Raw genomic sequence first — 16,524 nt, forward strand, 5'->3', positions numbered from 1 at the left:
AGAAAAAAGTGGAGAAAACGTGGAGAAAAAGTGGAGAAAAAGTGGAGAAAAAGTGGAGCATAAGAGGAGAAAAAGTGGAGAAAAAGTGGAGAAAAAGTGGAGCATAAGAGGAGAAAAAGTGGAGAAAAAAGTGGAGAAAAAGTGGAGAAAAAGTGGAGAAAAAGTGGAGCATAAGTGGAGAAAAAGTGGAGAAAAAGTGGAGAAAAAGTGGAGAAAAAGTGGAGCATAAGAGGAGAAAAAGTGGAGAAAAAAGTGGAGAGAACGTGGAGAAAAAGTGGAGAAAAAGTGGAGCATAAGAGGAGAAAAAGTGGAGAAAAAGTGGAGAAAAAGTGGAGCATAAGAGGAGAAAAAGTGGAGAAAAAAGTGGAGAGAACGTGGAGAAAAAGTGGAGAAAAAGTGGAGCATAAGAGGAGAAAAAGTGGAGAAAAAGTGGAGAAAAAGTGGAGCATAAGAGGAGAAAAAGTGGAGAAAAAAGTGGAGAAAAAGTGGAGAAAAAGTGGAGAAAAAGTGGAGCATAAGAGGAGAAAAAGTGGAGATTAAGAGGAGAAAAAGTGGAGAAAAAGTGGAGAAAAAGTGGAGAAAAAGTGGAGAAAAAGTGGAGAAAAAGTGGAGAAAAAGTGGAGAAAAAAATGGAGAAAAAGTGGAGAAAAAGTGGAGAGAAAGTGGAGAAAAAAATGGAGAAAAAGTGGAACACCCTTTGGTACCTTTCATGTGGCACTAAGGGGTGCTTAGCTTTGTATTTAGCCAAAAAAATGAAAAAAAAATGACATAGGGTTCCCCCTAGTTTTGTAGCCAGCTAGGGTAAAGCAGACGGCTGCAGCCTGCAGACCACAGCTGGCAACCTCACCTTGGCTGGTAATCCAAAACTGAGGGCACCCCACGCTGTTATTTTAAATTAAATAAATAATTAAAAAAAAAAACACGTAGGGGTCCCCCAAAATTGGATCACCAGCCAAGGTAAAGCAGACAGCTGGGGCCTGATATTCTCAGACTAGGGAGGTCCATGGTTATTGGAATCTCCCCAGCCTAAAAATAGCAGGCCGCAGCCGCCCCAGAAGTGGCGCATCCATTAGATGCGCCAATCCTGGTGCTTCGCCCCAGCTCATCCCGCGCCCTGGTGCGGTGGCAAACGGGGTAATATTTGGGGTTAATACCAGATGTGTAATGTCATCTGGCATCAAGCCCTGGGGTTGGTGAGGTCAGGCGTCTATCAGATACCCGACATCACCAACCCAGTCAGTAATAAAAAAAAATAGACGACAAACACATTTTTATTTGAAAAAACACTCCCCAAAACATTCCCTCTTTAACCAATTTATTAGATTGAAAAACAAATCCAGGTCTGGTGTAATCCAAGGGGTTGCCATGACGATCCACACTGTCCCAGTCAATGAAGAGCAGGATGTTCCCCATTGACTGGGAGAGCAGTGCAGTGACCTGAGCTAACATCAATGGGTCAGCCCAGGTCACTGCAGGGGGGTGACAAGTGCTGCTGTCAGCGAGGTACATTACCTGCGCTGATCTCCAGCACACTGACAGCCCCTGTCACTGAGGTCAATGACCGGCGCCTTCACAGCAAGTATCGCGAGAGGTCCGTGACGTCACCGCTAGTCAGTCTCGGGTCGGAAGCGATAGGTGATGTGACAAGCGGCGGCCATGGAGGACAGTGACAGCGCTGAGGTCGGGATGGCGGGACTTCATCACCGCAGGTAAGCCGAGCGAGCGAGCGAGCGAGCGGGCGGGCGGGGGGGGATGGGGGGGATGGGGGGGGGGGATGTGTGTGTGTGTGTGTGTTTGTGTATGTATGTGTACATGCCGCGGGCAGGAGGGGGCGGAGCGAGCTGAGCGGGAAAGTGTGGGCTTCCTGCACGTAACTAAGATAAACATCGGGTTACTAACCAAAGCGCTTTGCTTGGATACCCGATGTTTATCTTGGTTACCAGCTTGTGGCAGGCTGCCAGCGATGGCTCCTGCACACTGTAGCTGTAAAAAGCCCTGCTTTTTGCTGCTAGAACCGTTCTCGAACGTATCTAGAACTATCGAGCTTTTGCAAAAAGCTCGAGTTCTAGTTCGATCTAGAACATGCCCCAAAATCACTCGAGCCGCGAACTGGAGAACCACGAACCACGAACCGCGCTCAACTCTAGTGAAAACATAACAATTGATGAGGAAGTTCTAGATCCCACCTACTGTCAACCCACAGTCAGGCCCTCAAGGAGGTCAACAGAGACGGTGGAGGAGGATGCAACTGACGACGAAGTTACCTTGCGCCTTCCTGGACAGAGTCGGAGCACTGGTAGCACGTCTACAACTGCATCCTCAGCTACCACTCTGCCTCTGAGCACTAGTCGGGGTGGATCAGCAGGTTGCATGCCCTCTAAGCCTTGCCTAGCCTGGTCCTTTTTTGACATAGCAAAAGATCGCCCAAATTATGTGATCTGTAAAATTTGTCGTGATTCTGTTAGTAGAGGGCAAAACCTAAGCAGTTTGACAACTTCTTTCATGAATCGTCACATGAATAAATATTATATGTCCCAGTGGGAAGCTCACCGTGCTGCAATGCGGCCTAGTGGAGCGACCCATCCACCGCCTGCCCCTTCCAGTGCATCCGCGCGCTCTTCATCTTCTAGGACTGTGGGGACAGCTGTCACACCTGGTTTTCCACGCACAACTTCCACCACTGTAACCGCAAAAGGCAGTTTGCTTGGTAGGTCGTCAGTTGGTTTGGAAGGGGAAACAAGTGCGTGTGTACAGCTCTCTAAGACATCGATAGCACCAACGTTGGATGAAGGCAACATCATGTTTACGCCTGCACTTTCCTCACAAACATGCATTTTTCCAGGGACACCCTACTCAACACCGTCTACACACAGCAGCCAGATCTCTGTCCCTCAGATGTGGACAAATAAAAGGCCATTTCCTGCGACCCATGACAAAGCTAAGAGGTTGACTTCATCCCTCTGTAAGCTCTAGGCTACCGAAATGCTGCCTTTCCGCCTGGTGGACCACAGGATTTTAGAGACCTTATGTCTGTCGCTGTGCCCCAGTACCAGATGCCCAGTCGCCACTACTTCTCTAAGAAAGGTGTGCCCGCGCTACACCAGCATGTCGCACACAACATCATCGCTTCCTTGAGAAACTCTGTGTGTGAACGGGTGCATTTCACCACCGATACTTGGACCAGTAAGCATGGACAGGGACGTTACATGTCGCTGACTGGGCACTGGGTAACTATGGTGATAGATGGTGAAGGGTCTGCTGCACAAGTCTTGCCGTCCCCATGACTTGTGTGTCAATCCTCTGTCTGTCCAAGTTCCGCCACTGCTTCTGCCTCCTCCACCTCATCTGCGTCCTCCACCTCCGCCCCAAGCCTGCCTGGTCAGGCCACCAGTGTTCTCACTGCGCAGAAGGAATCACGCACCCCTCATGACTATGCTGACAGCAGAGCGCAACGGCATCAGGCGGTCTTTAGCTTGACATGTCTTGGAAATAGGAGTCACACAGTGGCTGAGTTGTGGGCAGCTCTGGAGACTGAGTTTAATAAATGGTTGTCTCCACTCAACCTGCAGCCTGGTAAGGCCGTGTGCGACAATGCTGCAAACCTGGGTGCGGCCCTTCACCTGGGCAAGGTGACACACGTGCCTTGTATGGCTCACGTGTTGAACCTTGTTGTCCAGCAATTTTTAACACACTATCACGGCCTGTATGGCTTCTGAACAGGGCACGAAAACTGTCTGCTCAATTCCACCGTTCAACCACCGCTGCTGAGTGTCTTGCATTGCTCCAGACGTCTTTCGGCCTGCCGGTTCATCGCCTGAAATGCGATGTGGCGACATGCTGGAATTCGACTCTCCACATGTTACAGCGACTGTGGCAGCACCGCCGAGCTCTGGTGCAATACGTCATGACGTATAGCCTGGGCCAACGAGATGCAGAGGTGGGGCAGATCACCCTGATGGAGTGGTCTCAGATCAAGGACCTATGCACCCTTCTGCACAGTTTCGACATGGCGACGAATATGTTTAGCGCTGACAATGCCATTATCAGCATGACAATTCCAGTCATTTACATGCTGGAGCACACGCTAAACAGTATTCGGAGTCAGGGGGTGTTTTAACAGGAAGGGGAGGAAGTACATGAGGATTCATATACGCAAGGGATAAAAACATCACCAATGTCCAGACGTTCATCATCACCAAGGCTGCAGGCATAGGACGATGGGGGAGAGGGATTAACAGGGCTGCATGGTAGCAGGCAAAATGTTGAGGAAGGTGTAGGAGAACATGAAGAAATGGAGGACGAACTGTCCATGGACATGGAAGACTCAGCGGATGAGGAAGACCTTGGTCAAATTTCAGTTGAAAGAGGTTAGGGGGAGATGTCAGAGGAAGAAAGAAAGGTTAGCACCTCTATGCCACAAACACAGCGTGGACTTGGTCCGCACGGCTGTGCAAGACACATGAGTGCCTTCTTGCTCTACTACCTCCAACATGACCCTCGTATTGTCAAAATTAGAAGTGATGATGACTACTGGCTTGCCACACTATTAGATCCCCGGTACAAGTCCAAATTTTTTGACATATTTCCAGCCATAGAAAGGGACGCACGTATGCAGGAGTATCAGCAGAAGCTGTTACTCAATATTAGCTCGGCTTTTCCACCAAACACCAGTGGTGCACGGAGTGAATCTCCCTGTTGTAACTTGACAAACATGGGACGGTCTCGTCATCAACAGTCTCAACGTACCAGCAGCACCGTATCTGTTGCTGGTAACAGCAATTTTATTGAATCGTTTCATAATTTTTTTTAGACCATCCTTTGCAAGGCCAACAGAGACAAGAAGTCTGACACATAGTCAACGGCTGCAAGGGATGATACAGTAGTATCTCCAAATGAACATCGATGCCATGACTTTGCAACTGGAGCTTTGCTCATTTTGGGCTTCAAATCTTAAAAAATGGCCTGAGGTCACCACTTACGCCTTGGAGATCTTGTCGTGTCCAGCTACCAGCGTTGTCTCAGAACGTGTCTTCAGTGCTGCTGGGTGTGTGCTGACAGATAAGCGCACGCATCTGTCCAGTGACAATGTGGACAGACTAACGTTCATCAAGATGAACAAGTCATGGATCCACAAGGACTTTACTACCCCTTTGTCATCCTGAGGAGAGTAAAGGCTTGTGGATTTGGAATGTGCTTGATGCAAATGTACCTGTCAAGTTTGCAACTGTGGCACAAGTGCTGCCACTGAAGGGGTGTCTGTGTGGCCCAATTTTTGGAATAAAAAGGGAGAGTCTGCTTGGAGTAACCCTTGCTGTGTTTTTAAAAATGATCCAAGATGAACAGATCTGGGATCAGCAAAGACTTTGCTAGACCTTTCCCGGTGTCATCCTGGGGACAGTTAAGGCTGGCGTATTTTTGAATGTGCTTGATGCAAATCAACACATCCAGTTTGCAACTGGGGCACAATTGATGCCACTAAAATGGTGTGTGTGGCCCAATTTTTGGAAAAAAGGGAGACTCTGCTTTGAGTCCGCTTGCTGTTTTTTGAAAAATGAGCCAAGATGACCAAGTCTTGGTTTAGCAAGGACTTTGCTACCTACCCCGGTGTCATCCTGGGGACAGTTAAGGCTGGCGTATTTTTGAATGTGCTTGATGCAAATCTACCTGTCAAGTTTGCAACTGGGGCACAAGTGATGCCACTGAAGGGGTGTCTGTGTGGCCCAATTTTTGGAATAAAAAGGGAGACTCTGCTTGGAGTCTCCCTGCTGTGTTTTTAAAAATAAGCCAAGATGAACAAGTCATGGTTCAGCAAACACTTTGCTACCTATCCCTGTGTCATCCTGGGGACAGCTAAGGCTGGCGTATTTTTGAATGTGCTTGATGCAAATATACCTGTAAAGTGTACAACAGGGGCACAAGTGCTGCCACTGAAGGGGTGTCTGTGGGGCACCGTTCGATGAACCGAACTCGAACTCTAGGGGGGTGGCTCATCTCTTATCAGGACAAATACACTGGTGGAAAAATTCTCCTACTATTCAGATGTTTCCTTCCTCTCATAGGACACCTAGGGGAGTTGAAAAGTTCTTTTGGAATGTCTTGTCCTCCTCCGGTGTTTTTTGATGCTGAAAATTATTTTTAGGAGGAAAACTGTCTGGACTAATATCTGAACTTTCTACTACAGATTCAGACATACAATGTTCAGAGGTGGAGAGATTTACTTCTTTGGAAACAGAAATAGAATCACTAACCTAATAAGTTTTCTTAGGTATTAGCTTGGGTGCAGAAAAAACGCTTTCTTTTTTCCATTGATAAACTCTATCATGCTTATAGTATAGACCTTTCTGAAACTTTTTCTTTTTTATTATCATGATATTTTTTTCTAATTTTCTAATTTGTACATGTTGTGAGTAAGCTTTGTATTGAGGTTTTCAAAATTTGATGTATCTTTAAATTTTGAAACGGAAGATAGCAAATTATTCATTTCAAGTTTTAAGGTTTTTAATCTGTCCTCATCTTCCTCAATGATTAATTTCATCAGATTAATGGAGCACTGAGATAAGGTGTCATTTCATTCTAATAGAATTTTTTCAGAAAAAAATATACGTGTGTACTTTTTTATATGAAGTCTTCTCGGAATCAGATCTTTCTACATAGGTGTTAAAGGTGTTCCTATCCCACCTAGTCCAAAATTTCTGATTAGACACCTTCACAAAAAACTTGAACATTAACTCCTTTAGTTCCACTATTGTGGTAACATCATCATCTTTATCAGCAAGTTTAACATTCTCCCTTTAAAATTGTGTTCTGTTTGGGGCACCATGTGATTGAAAGCAATCAACTCTGCCTAATTGGCTTTTTATAGATACTCTGTTGAATTTATCCTATTAATCTCTATAATCAAAACCAAAAAATGATAGTAGGGGTTTTAGAATTTCCCCTTTAAAATGACGTTTTGGTGGCAGCAGCACCAGGTACTTGAACTCAATCAAAATTGCTTAACTGGCTTTTTTAAAACACTCTCTAGCCCTTACTCCATTAAACTTATAAACACTAACCAGCTCAGATAACAGCAGTTTTAGAATTCTAACTTTCAAATGGCTGGTTTTTTGGTGAATCATAATTAATAAGTAATTTTATGCAATTAATCCTGCCTAAATACCTTTTTAAACAAACTGAACCCTACTGCAAAATCTCTCCCTCTACTAACAAGCTCTTCTTGCAGCGGTTTTAGAATAATCCCTTTAAAATGGCATCTTCTTTGTGGCAGCAACAGGTCATTTAAAACAATCAACCTTTGCAAAAATGCCTTTAACATAAAGTGTACCCCAATCAGATATCTTTCCTTGCACTATACTCAGCTTGCAGCGGTCTTGTAATTTAGCCCTGAAAACAATTGTTGGTTGAATCCTCAAGCAGGTCCTGGCAAGCACTAGCACTGTCCCTTATGCAGCAAAAGCATCTCTCCCTATATTTACTCTGGATGAAATGCACCTAAGATAGTGTCAGCGGTTCTTTTATCGTCCCAATGGCGCAATCCAGCCAGCCAATCACAGTAACACCAGTAGCAAAGATGGCTACGGCATTACTGTGATTGGCAAGCAATCCCAGCATGTTTAGTGGCTGAAAATCAGGCACCAAACATGCAGGGAGGAGACTGTAATCTCACGATGTGAGGATCAAAATGCTCTTGTCACGATTACTATGTGCAGAGCATCTTGCAGACTTGAAGATGCTCTGCTGCGTTTTCCTGCATTACAGACCTGGCAGTGGTATGATTCCTCTGTGCAAAGCATCTTGCCTTTGGAGATGCTGTGCTTTCCTGAGTTACTGAGCTAGCAGTTTGATTGACAGCACAAGATTCCATGTTGGTGCTGATTACTCAGGTGTTCCACCTTCTTGCAAATTGCTCAGACTTCTTTACTGAGCATGCTCACCCAGAACATTGCCAGTTATATTTTCTGGTTCTGCAGTTGTGCTTTTGGCTTGTCTCTCTATTAGTATTCTGATCTTTGTTTTCTGACCACGGATTGTTATTTGACTTTTCTTTGCCCACTCCTTGTTCATGTCGTGACCTCCTGTCTTTTGACCTCAGACTGTTACCTGACCACGTCTCTGCTTGCTCCCTGAACTTATTACGTGCTTTCATGGATTTCTGACCATCAAATATTGACCTGACTACATCCCCGTTTACTCCTTGTGCTCATACGTGTTCTCCCATTACCAAACTCAGTTTTTACTGACTACTCTTCCATCCGTACTTCTAGTGGCTAGCATCACAGCTCTTCAAGTAAAAGATATCGCGAATACCATACAATCCGTGCAAGTAACAAATTGCCGAGTATATTCACTCATCCATATAAATAACTTCAATAATTTTCCATTAGATATACAATTAGATAACATTAGCAATGATGTATTTCTGCACTGAAGTGTTTTAACATTGATAAGTTACATTGCTGACGATTAGGTTTGTAAGAGAACTGACGGGCTATAGCTTAAAAATATCTAAATTATCTTTGGAATTTAAAAGGAGGAAAAAAGAAAAACAGAATTTAATTATCTATTGCTGTAAAAAAATACCTATCCAGACAATCACTGATTAAAGGGCAAAACTTTTATCCACTTCACAAGAATGCAAATAAAGGTTCTTTGAAATGACTTTAGCACAGCTGCTGAAATTCTCCATTTTATAGACCAAAAGATACTGTTTAAGAACTCTTTGTCTCTTATCTCTTTCTGTATCACATCTTAGGAAAGACTTCATAGAAGAAATCAATTATATATCTGATGGATGCGACTGTTACACAGTATCCGTAAAATGTTGTATTTGATTATTAAAGTATTGCTTTGCATAGATTTCTAGACATGCAATACATAGAAGCTATATCATTTAATGTTTAAATATGCCTTGTCTATACACTTAACTCTTTGGCTCCTATTTGCCTCTTTCCTTCATTAATGACAGATAAAGACAAGTCATAAATGGAAATATCTTGGTAAAGTGGCCATACACTTTTGAATAATGTCCACTGAACTCCCATTGATTTTGGCAGGACTTATAATTTAATTTGCATAGCAGATGCTAGGGGAAGGGAAAGTATGACTATTGTATTTTAACATACCAAGAGAAAACCTGCCATCAGAGATTCCTTGCAGTGGCTTACCCACGCTTCCTTTTCAGAATGATTCAGGGGTGGGATAACTGTAGAAGAATGCTCTCTATGGCCCCTTCATAAGTCCGTGCAAAAAACAAACTGGTGGATAAGTTCAGTAAAATGGCTCACTTCATTTATCTACCGGCTATAACCTCATGCTAAAACATTAGCTCATGTGTTTGTGTATGAAATTGTGAAGCTTCATGGGATTCCCTCTGATGTGGGTTCAGATTAGGGAACCCAGTTTGTCTCTAAAGTTTGGAGTGTGTTTTGTTCTCATATGAGGGTACATCTGTCTTTCCTCAGTGTTCCATCCCCAATCCAACTGGCAGACAGACGCTTAAATCAGAGTTTAGAAACCTACCTAAGATATTTTGTGTCAGATAACCAAGAAAATTGGTCATATTTAGTGATGAATGAACTCGTAGATATCCTTGATCTTCAACTAAATGAACCTTAAAAAAAAACTAAAAAAAAAGGGCTCTGGCCTGAAATTGATCCCAAATATCTGGCAGGATGCCGGTCCCCATATAAGTCTATGGGGGCCAGAATCCAGTGCTTAAAAATGGTGGTAGAAGGGATAGGAGGATTAGAGCAAGCGTGTTATACTTACAGTGCAGCTTTAATTGCAACTGCAGCAGCACACACTTTTTCCGAGGCCGCTCATTATTGCTCATCCATATTCACTGCTTTCCAAACCCATCGGCAGTCCTGTTGTCTGTGATGGTTGCAGTCAGATGTGCCCCCAGCCTGTGTGACAGCGTCTGACTGCTTGCGATCACAGACCCACTTAGCATGTAACTATTGTGGTATAAAAATAAATAAATTGGCATAGGGTCCCCCCGTATTGTGATAACCAGCACAGATAACTCATACGGCTACAGGCTGAAGCACCCATCCTTGTGCTTATCTTGGCTGTGTATCAAAATAAGAGGAACTGCATGTGACTATTTTTTAAATTATTTAAATAAATAATTAAAAAAAAGTGTGTGGCTCCAAATTTGATATCCAGCAATGTTTAAGCCCGACAGCTGGGGGCTGGTATTCTGAGGTTGGGGAGACTCATACTTATTGGACCGCCCTGCCTAAAAATAGCAGCCTGCAGCTGCCCAGATTTTCCCAATTTCCCTGGTGCAGTAGCAATCATGGTGATAAGGGTTAATAAGAGCCCATAACTAACACTAGGACCTAGATTAATAATGGGAGGTGTCTAAGAGACTCCCCCATTACTAATCTGCAAATGAAAGAAATAAACACAAAAAACTAAAGTAAAACCAAAGAGATGTACCAAATATATGTAAATAACACAGGGTACTTAGTTGATACTGGCTTCCCATTTTGGGGACTGTGCATTTAGTGTATATATATGTTCCTTGGGCATGTTTTTAAACAGTCAGGAATGGGTCCTGCTCTGCCCCTATTTATTCTGAGATCTGCTTGCACTTAAACAGTTAAAGTGCAAGAGTTAGGGACCATTCTAATTGAGTATACCTTATTGCAGTGGGTTTGCCTTTATGCTTTTTTTAATCAAAACAGTGTCTAAGTACCCTATGTTATTTATGTCTACCATTGCTATTCATTATTTACTGATTGATGGGTATTATCTCATTTTGTTTTTATCATAGGTTATGATTGTTATTAGCCACAGTGTGAGTGTGCACCAAATCAGATCTTTATTTGTCAAGTATTAACTTATTTGTGAAAAGTTCCGAAACTTTTATGAGTTTTCATTTGTACATTCGTATTCTTTAGACATTATAACAGTGCCTCTAAAACTATCTGTTAAAAACAATTTGTATTTATATTATGTACAACACTAATCTTAAAGATATAATTTTGTAACAAAATAAGAGTTGGTGTTTTAGAGTCACCATATTGTGGATTTTATGTAATATATGTATTAACACTCTAAGATTAATTCAACAGGAAAACTAACCAGAAACTCTTTCATTAGTTTCAATTAGACGTACAGCAGGTGACTGTTCAATATTGACAAAATCAGAATCAGCATTAGTAAGAATTAAAGAATATCAGAACCTATCGCTAGGAGATGGAAAATCAGGTAAATAAATTAGCATAGTTGCCAGACAAGCACTTTAGCAAACTTGTATAGGAAAACTTTAGATGTTTGAAGGTGTTTTAGAAAAGTAATGCAAATACATTAATACACACCAAGTTATTTGTTTATATTTTTATGAGCTTTTATGAAGGAAATCAAAATTGCATAATTGAAATATGAACAAAAGTATGTTTTCATTGTTATGCATATTCATATGAATATAATACACTTCACCAGTTGTTGCAGAGTAAGAAGAAGGAGGTAAAGAAACTGCTGTCTTTGTCCATTATTGTCCGTAACTCAACCCTGCACCCTGAAGTCCACCGGGTTCCCAAAATAGACTTTCCAACGGTTGCCCCCGGGTCCCACTCCACCTGTGGGGAGCAAGAACACCTCAGCTGCACCATCACTATCTGCCCCAGGGAACACGCAGAGCAGCGGCGGCCCACATAGCCACAAAACCACAGGTAGTGTCACGAACTTTATTTCATTATAAATACAACTCCCATCATCATCTCCTTTATTGAAGAAAGACACCACTAGGGTCACGGAGCCGATACTCGCACGAATCACACGCAAGTGTGACTCCAGTCTAAGGGCTCGGTTCCACTTGTGCATAGCCTCCAATGCGAGAGCATCAGAATTGATATGCCATTGACTCTCTGCTGCAGGTGTGAGGCAAGGGTCATGAGACTGTGAGACTTGCGATCGGATCACAGCTGGGAAGGAGAGAAGGAGGGCACACTTTCTCCCTATCCTCTGCGTTTCTGCATATACCGCACTGAACTCGGATGACATACGCAGCATGCTGTGATTCATTTCTAATGCTGACATGGCATGAGAAATCAATGGTAGATAGACACTGCCCCATAGTTTTGCACTGGTGCGAGTGCAATCCGATGTTTTATCGGATTCCATTCAGCTATGTTAATCGCAAATTGAATCATAAACGAGTGAAGAAATATGGGTGCAAGCCGCGCTAAAACCACAAAGTCCAGAAGATTTAAATAAATCCCTTTTTAGTTTCACTGGTCTACGCGTTTCAGAGATATGTCCATCTCATAGTAAACTGCACAGATTCATGAAAAAAAGGGGGGAGTTGTAAAGGGGCTCCCTTCCCAGACAGCACGACCACCCATAAAGGTAGATTAGGGCAACCGGAGAATAGGAATGAAGAGATAATAACAATACAGATGCCATCAGCTGTGGTAAGAATACATCCAGGGCTAGAAAAAGTAAATGGTGCTATAAATTGCACAGTTATTATATTAAATAGATAGCCAAGGGAAATGGCAGGTGTGTAGTAGAAAATGGAGAGGGCATGCAAGGGGTAGATACTGTAAGGTCAGGTTATGTAACTTCATTATATTTGCATGTCTAGTCCAAATGCCAAAACACATGTGCAAACACAGCAAATAGGGAAATGAATGGACACAGAGCCAGGGAATAGGAGATGACAACAAAGATCCACAGTGTGCATAAAAGGGCAATCTAATACCATTAAAAATTCCCCATGGTTACCTGTGGTGGTATAGGGTCGCAATGTCACATATGCATTTCCCACGTCATCAGCTCCCATGACTCATGGCCATGACTCAGGCCCATGTGGAGCGAAGAAAACGCAAATAAAGTTTTGTTTCAGATTCAATAAAGGAAAAAAAAGGGAAAAGTTTACAATGTACAATGCAATGCAATGAAGTTACTATAAATAATTAATATATAATAAAATCTGCCGAAATTGAACGTGAATTATTTGGGTCTAATCGCAAATGGAATCGAGGCCTAAAGGATAGACTGAGCTAACCCATCCTTGTTTGTCATCATATTTAAGATGTTTTTACTTCCATTTTCAGCAGGAATAGGGGGTATGCCTGGCCTTGGCTAAATTTTCTTTAAACAATAGGCACCACGAGGCTCTTGGTACATTCCCTTTCTTCTGGAATCTAGATTTCCATCCTAAGTCCCCATGCTTTGACAGGGGGTGCGAGACGCATCCTGAAGTCTCTAAAAATGCTCTACCATCTCAGGAAGGTCTTTGGTGAGACTCATGTTCATCTCAGAAGAGCAGGGAAGAGCATGAAGAGGCATGCTGATAAACGATGACAGCAGGGTTGGGGATAGGGTCTGGGTGTCGATTAAGAACCTTAAGATTAAGGTGCCTTCCCCAAGCTTGGACCTAGGTTTATTGAACATTTTGTCATGGGGTGTAATGGGATCTCTAGGAACACGGGAGCCTAAACTGGCCATCAGGGTAGGGAAACAATAGCTGACCCTGATCCCAAAGATATGTCTGAAGGTGACAATAATTGGGCCACCTTCCTTGCCTTAAGGCCCCGTCACACTAAGCAACATCGCTAGCAACATCGCTGGTAACGAACAACTTTTGTGACGTTGCTAGCGATGTTGCTGTGTGTGACATCCAGCAACAACCTGGCCCCTGCTGTGAGGTCGTTGGTTGTTGCTGAATGTCCTGGGCCATTTTTTAGTTGTTGCTGTCCTGCTGTGAAGCACAGATCGCTGTGTGTGACAGCGAGACAGCAACAACTAAATGTGCAGTGAGCAGGGAGCCAGCTTCTGCTGAGGCTGGTAACTAATGTAAACATCGGGTAACCAAGAAGCCCTGTCCTTGGTTACCCGATATTTACCTTTGATACCAGCCTCCTCCGCTCTCACTGCCTGTGCTGCCGGCTCCTGCTCTGTGCACATGTAGCTGCAGCACACATCAGGTAATTAACCCGATGTGTGCTGTAACTAGGAGAGCAAGGAGCCAGCACTAAGCAGTGTGCGCTGCTCCCTGCTCTGTGCACATTTAGCTGCAGCACACATCAGGCAATTAACCTGATGTGTGCTGTAACTAGGAGAGCAAGGAGCCAGCGCTCAGTGTGCGCTGCTCCCTGCTCTGTGCACATTTAGCTGCAGCACACATCGGGTTAATTAACCTGATGTGTGCTGTAACTAGGAGACTGGGGGCTGGTCACTGGTTGCTGGTGAGCTCACCAGCAACTCGTGTAGCCACGCTCCAGCGATCCCTGCCAGGTCAGGTTGCTGGTGGGATCGCTGGAGCGTCGCAGTGTGACAGCTCACCAGCAACCTCCTAGCAACTTACCAGCGATCCCTATCGTTGTTGGGATCGCTGGTAAGTTGCTTAGTGTGACTGGACCTTTAGCTTCTGAACAACCCTAGTCTAGTGGCCACATTCCCTCCACCCAGGAGAGGGCTGGGGCAGGAGAGGTTGATCCCACAAAAATAAACAGATGGGGAAAACCAAAATTCAAACTCACAGTAATCACTCATACAGGTATAGACAATATGTGATCAGGAGGAGACTAAAGGAAGGGAAAAAATAATCAGACAACAAAAGTATTTCCATAACACACCAAACAGCACACAAAAGTACATCAGCAGCTGGATATCAAAGCACAAGGACTGGGATCGCATAAAGCTATCATCGGCATGGAAGAAGAAGCTCCACATCTGAAAAAATGTGGAGGAGACTGTGATCAGTCACCTGCAACATGAGACTCAAGCATTAATCCACAGACTAGCAGAAATTAACTCCTGCAAACCCAATTACTTTCAAGAGTGCAGCTGGTCAACGCCCGAGCCTGTCTCTGCTGTGTGAACAGTGTCAGAAGTAGTCCGGCTGTGTGACTTCTTTCTCCATTATCAAATTCATCACTTTTGGGGCCTTTAGGGTCAATCTTTCTGTCTTCAAGTGTATTCCTAATGTTTTTCATAAATGGTCTCCATTGGTGACCCAGGACCTCCTCCTAATGTTGTGATGGACAATGCCAAAGAGTATGAAGTAGAAAGCATAGAGGACTCTCATAAAATTCAGAACTCTGTCCAATATTTGTAAGGGTTTCCAAATGGCAGAATTCATGCAGATCGCTGTATTGATGAATTCCATAACAGATATTCTGGTAATGTGGGTGAGAGTCCACATGTCTGTTCCAGACAGGGAATACTGTTAGGAATACTGCTGTGATTGTGTGATTGTAATCATCCTTGTCCAGTTGTCAGAATTCACTACAAGTCTGTTCTCAATGGCGGTGAGGCTACTGAGCACTTAAGTAGAGCGGCTATACGTGTCTTATGTGGGGAAGTGGTGTGTGATATGATGTGGGAACATGCAATGTCACACCTCCCAAATGTTTCACGGCCTGGGAGTCATGGGACGCTGACTCTCCTAGTTGCCAGGCAACACAGGATACGGCCTTCATTGGCGTAAGCCAATGGTAGGAATGTGTGCACCCTTCTGTACAGGTGAGCAGTGAGTGGCTCTCTGGAAATAACTGGGACAGATGCATCACTTGAGCTTTATCATTAGAATTGGGCTAGCTATTGTACCTCTTCTCCTACTCAGTCCATTGCTGTTTATTCAGTTCCCTTTTGCAGTGTGTGGTGAGTGGTTTTTGGTAACCTTTGGGTTACTACTAGAGATGAGCAAACCGGTCCCGGTTCGGCTCGAGGCCGGTTCGCCGAACGGAGGTCCCGTTCGAGTTCGGCTCATCGAACGTTCGACAAACCGAACTCGAACTGCATAGGAAACAATGGCAGGCAATCACAAACACAGAAAAACACCTAGAAAACACCCTCAAAGGTGTCCAAAAGGTGACAAACAACTCAAACACATGGGAAAGTGACAAGGACATATACTCATGCGAAAACAAAACAGCTGGACAAGGAAAAAGAGGAGGACACACAGATATAGGCATGGCACGCCCTTCTAAAGTCATGTAAAACACCGCAAGGTGACTTCAAGCGGAGTCTCCCTTTTTTCCAAAAATTGGGCCACACAGACACCCACCCCTTCAGTGGCAGCAGTTGTGCCCCAGTTGTACACTTCACAGCTACATTTGCATCAAGCACATTCAAAAATACGCCATTCTTATCCGTCCCCAGGATGACACCGGGGTAGGTAGCAAAGTCTTTCCTGATCCCAGCTCTGTTCATCTTGGCTTCTTTTAAAAACACAGCAAGCAAGGGTTACTCCAAGCGGAGTCTCCCTTTTTTCCAAAAATTGGGCCACACAGACACCCACCCCATCAGTGGCAGCACTTGGGCCCTAGTTGCAAACAGGATGTTTTGATTTGCATCAAGCACATTCAAAAATACGCCATAATTAACCATCCCCAGCGTGACACCGGGGTAGGTAGATAAAGTCTTTGCTGACCCATGACTTGTTCATCTTGGCTTCTTTTAAAAACAATGTAAGCAAGGGTTACTCCAAGCGGAGTCTCCCTTTTTTCCAAAAATTGGGCCCCACACACACCCACCCCTTCAGTGGCAGCAGTTGTGCCCCAGTTG

Source organism: Anomaloglossus baeobatrachus, chromosome 1 (assembly GCF_048569485.1).
Source record: "Anomaloglossus baeobatrachus isolate aAnoBae1 chromosome 1, aAnoBae1.hap1, whole genome shotgun sequence".
NCBI classification, from domain to species: Eukaryota; Metazoa; Chordata; class Amphibia; order Anura; family Aromobatidae; genus Anomaloglossus; species Anomaloglossus baeobatrachus.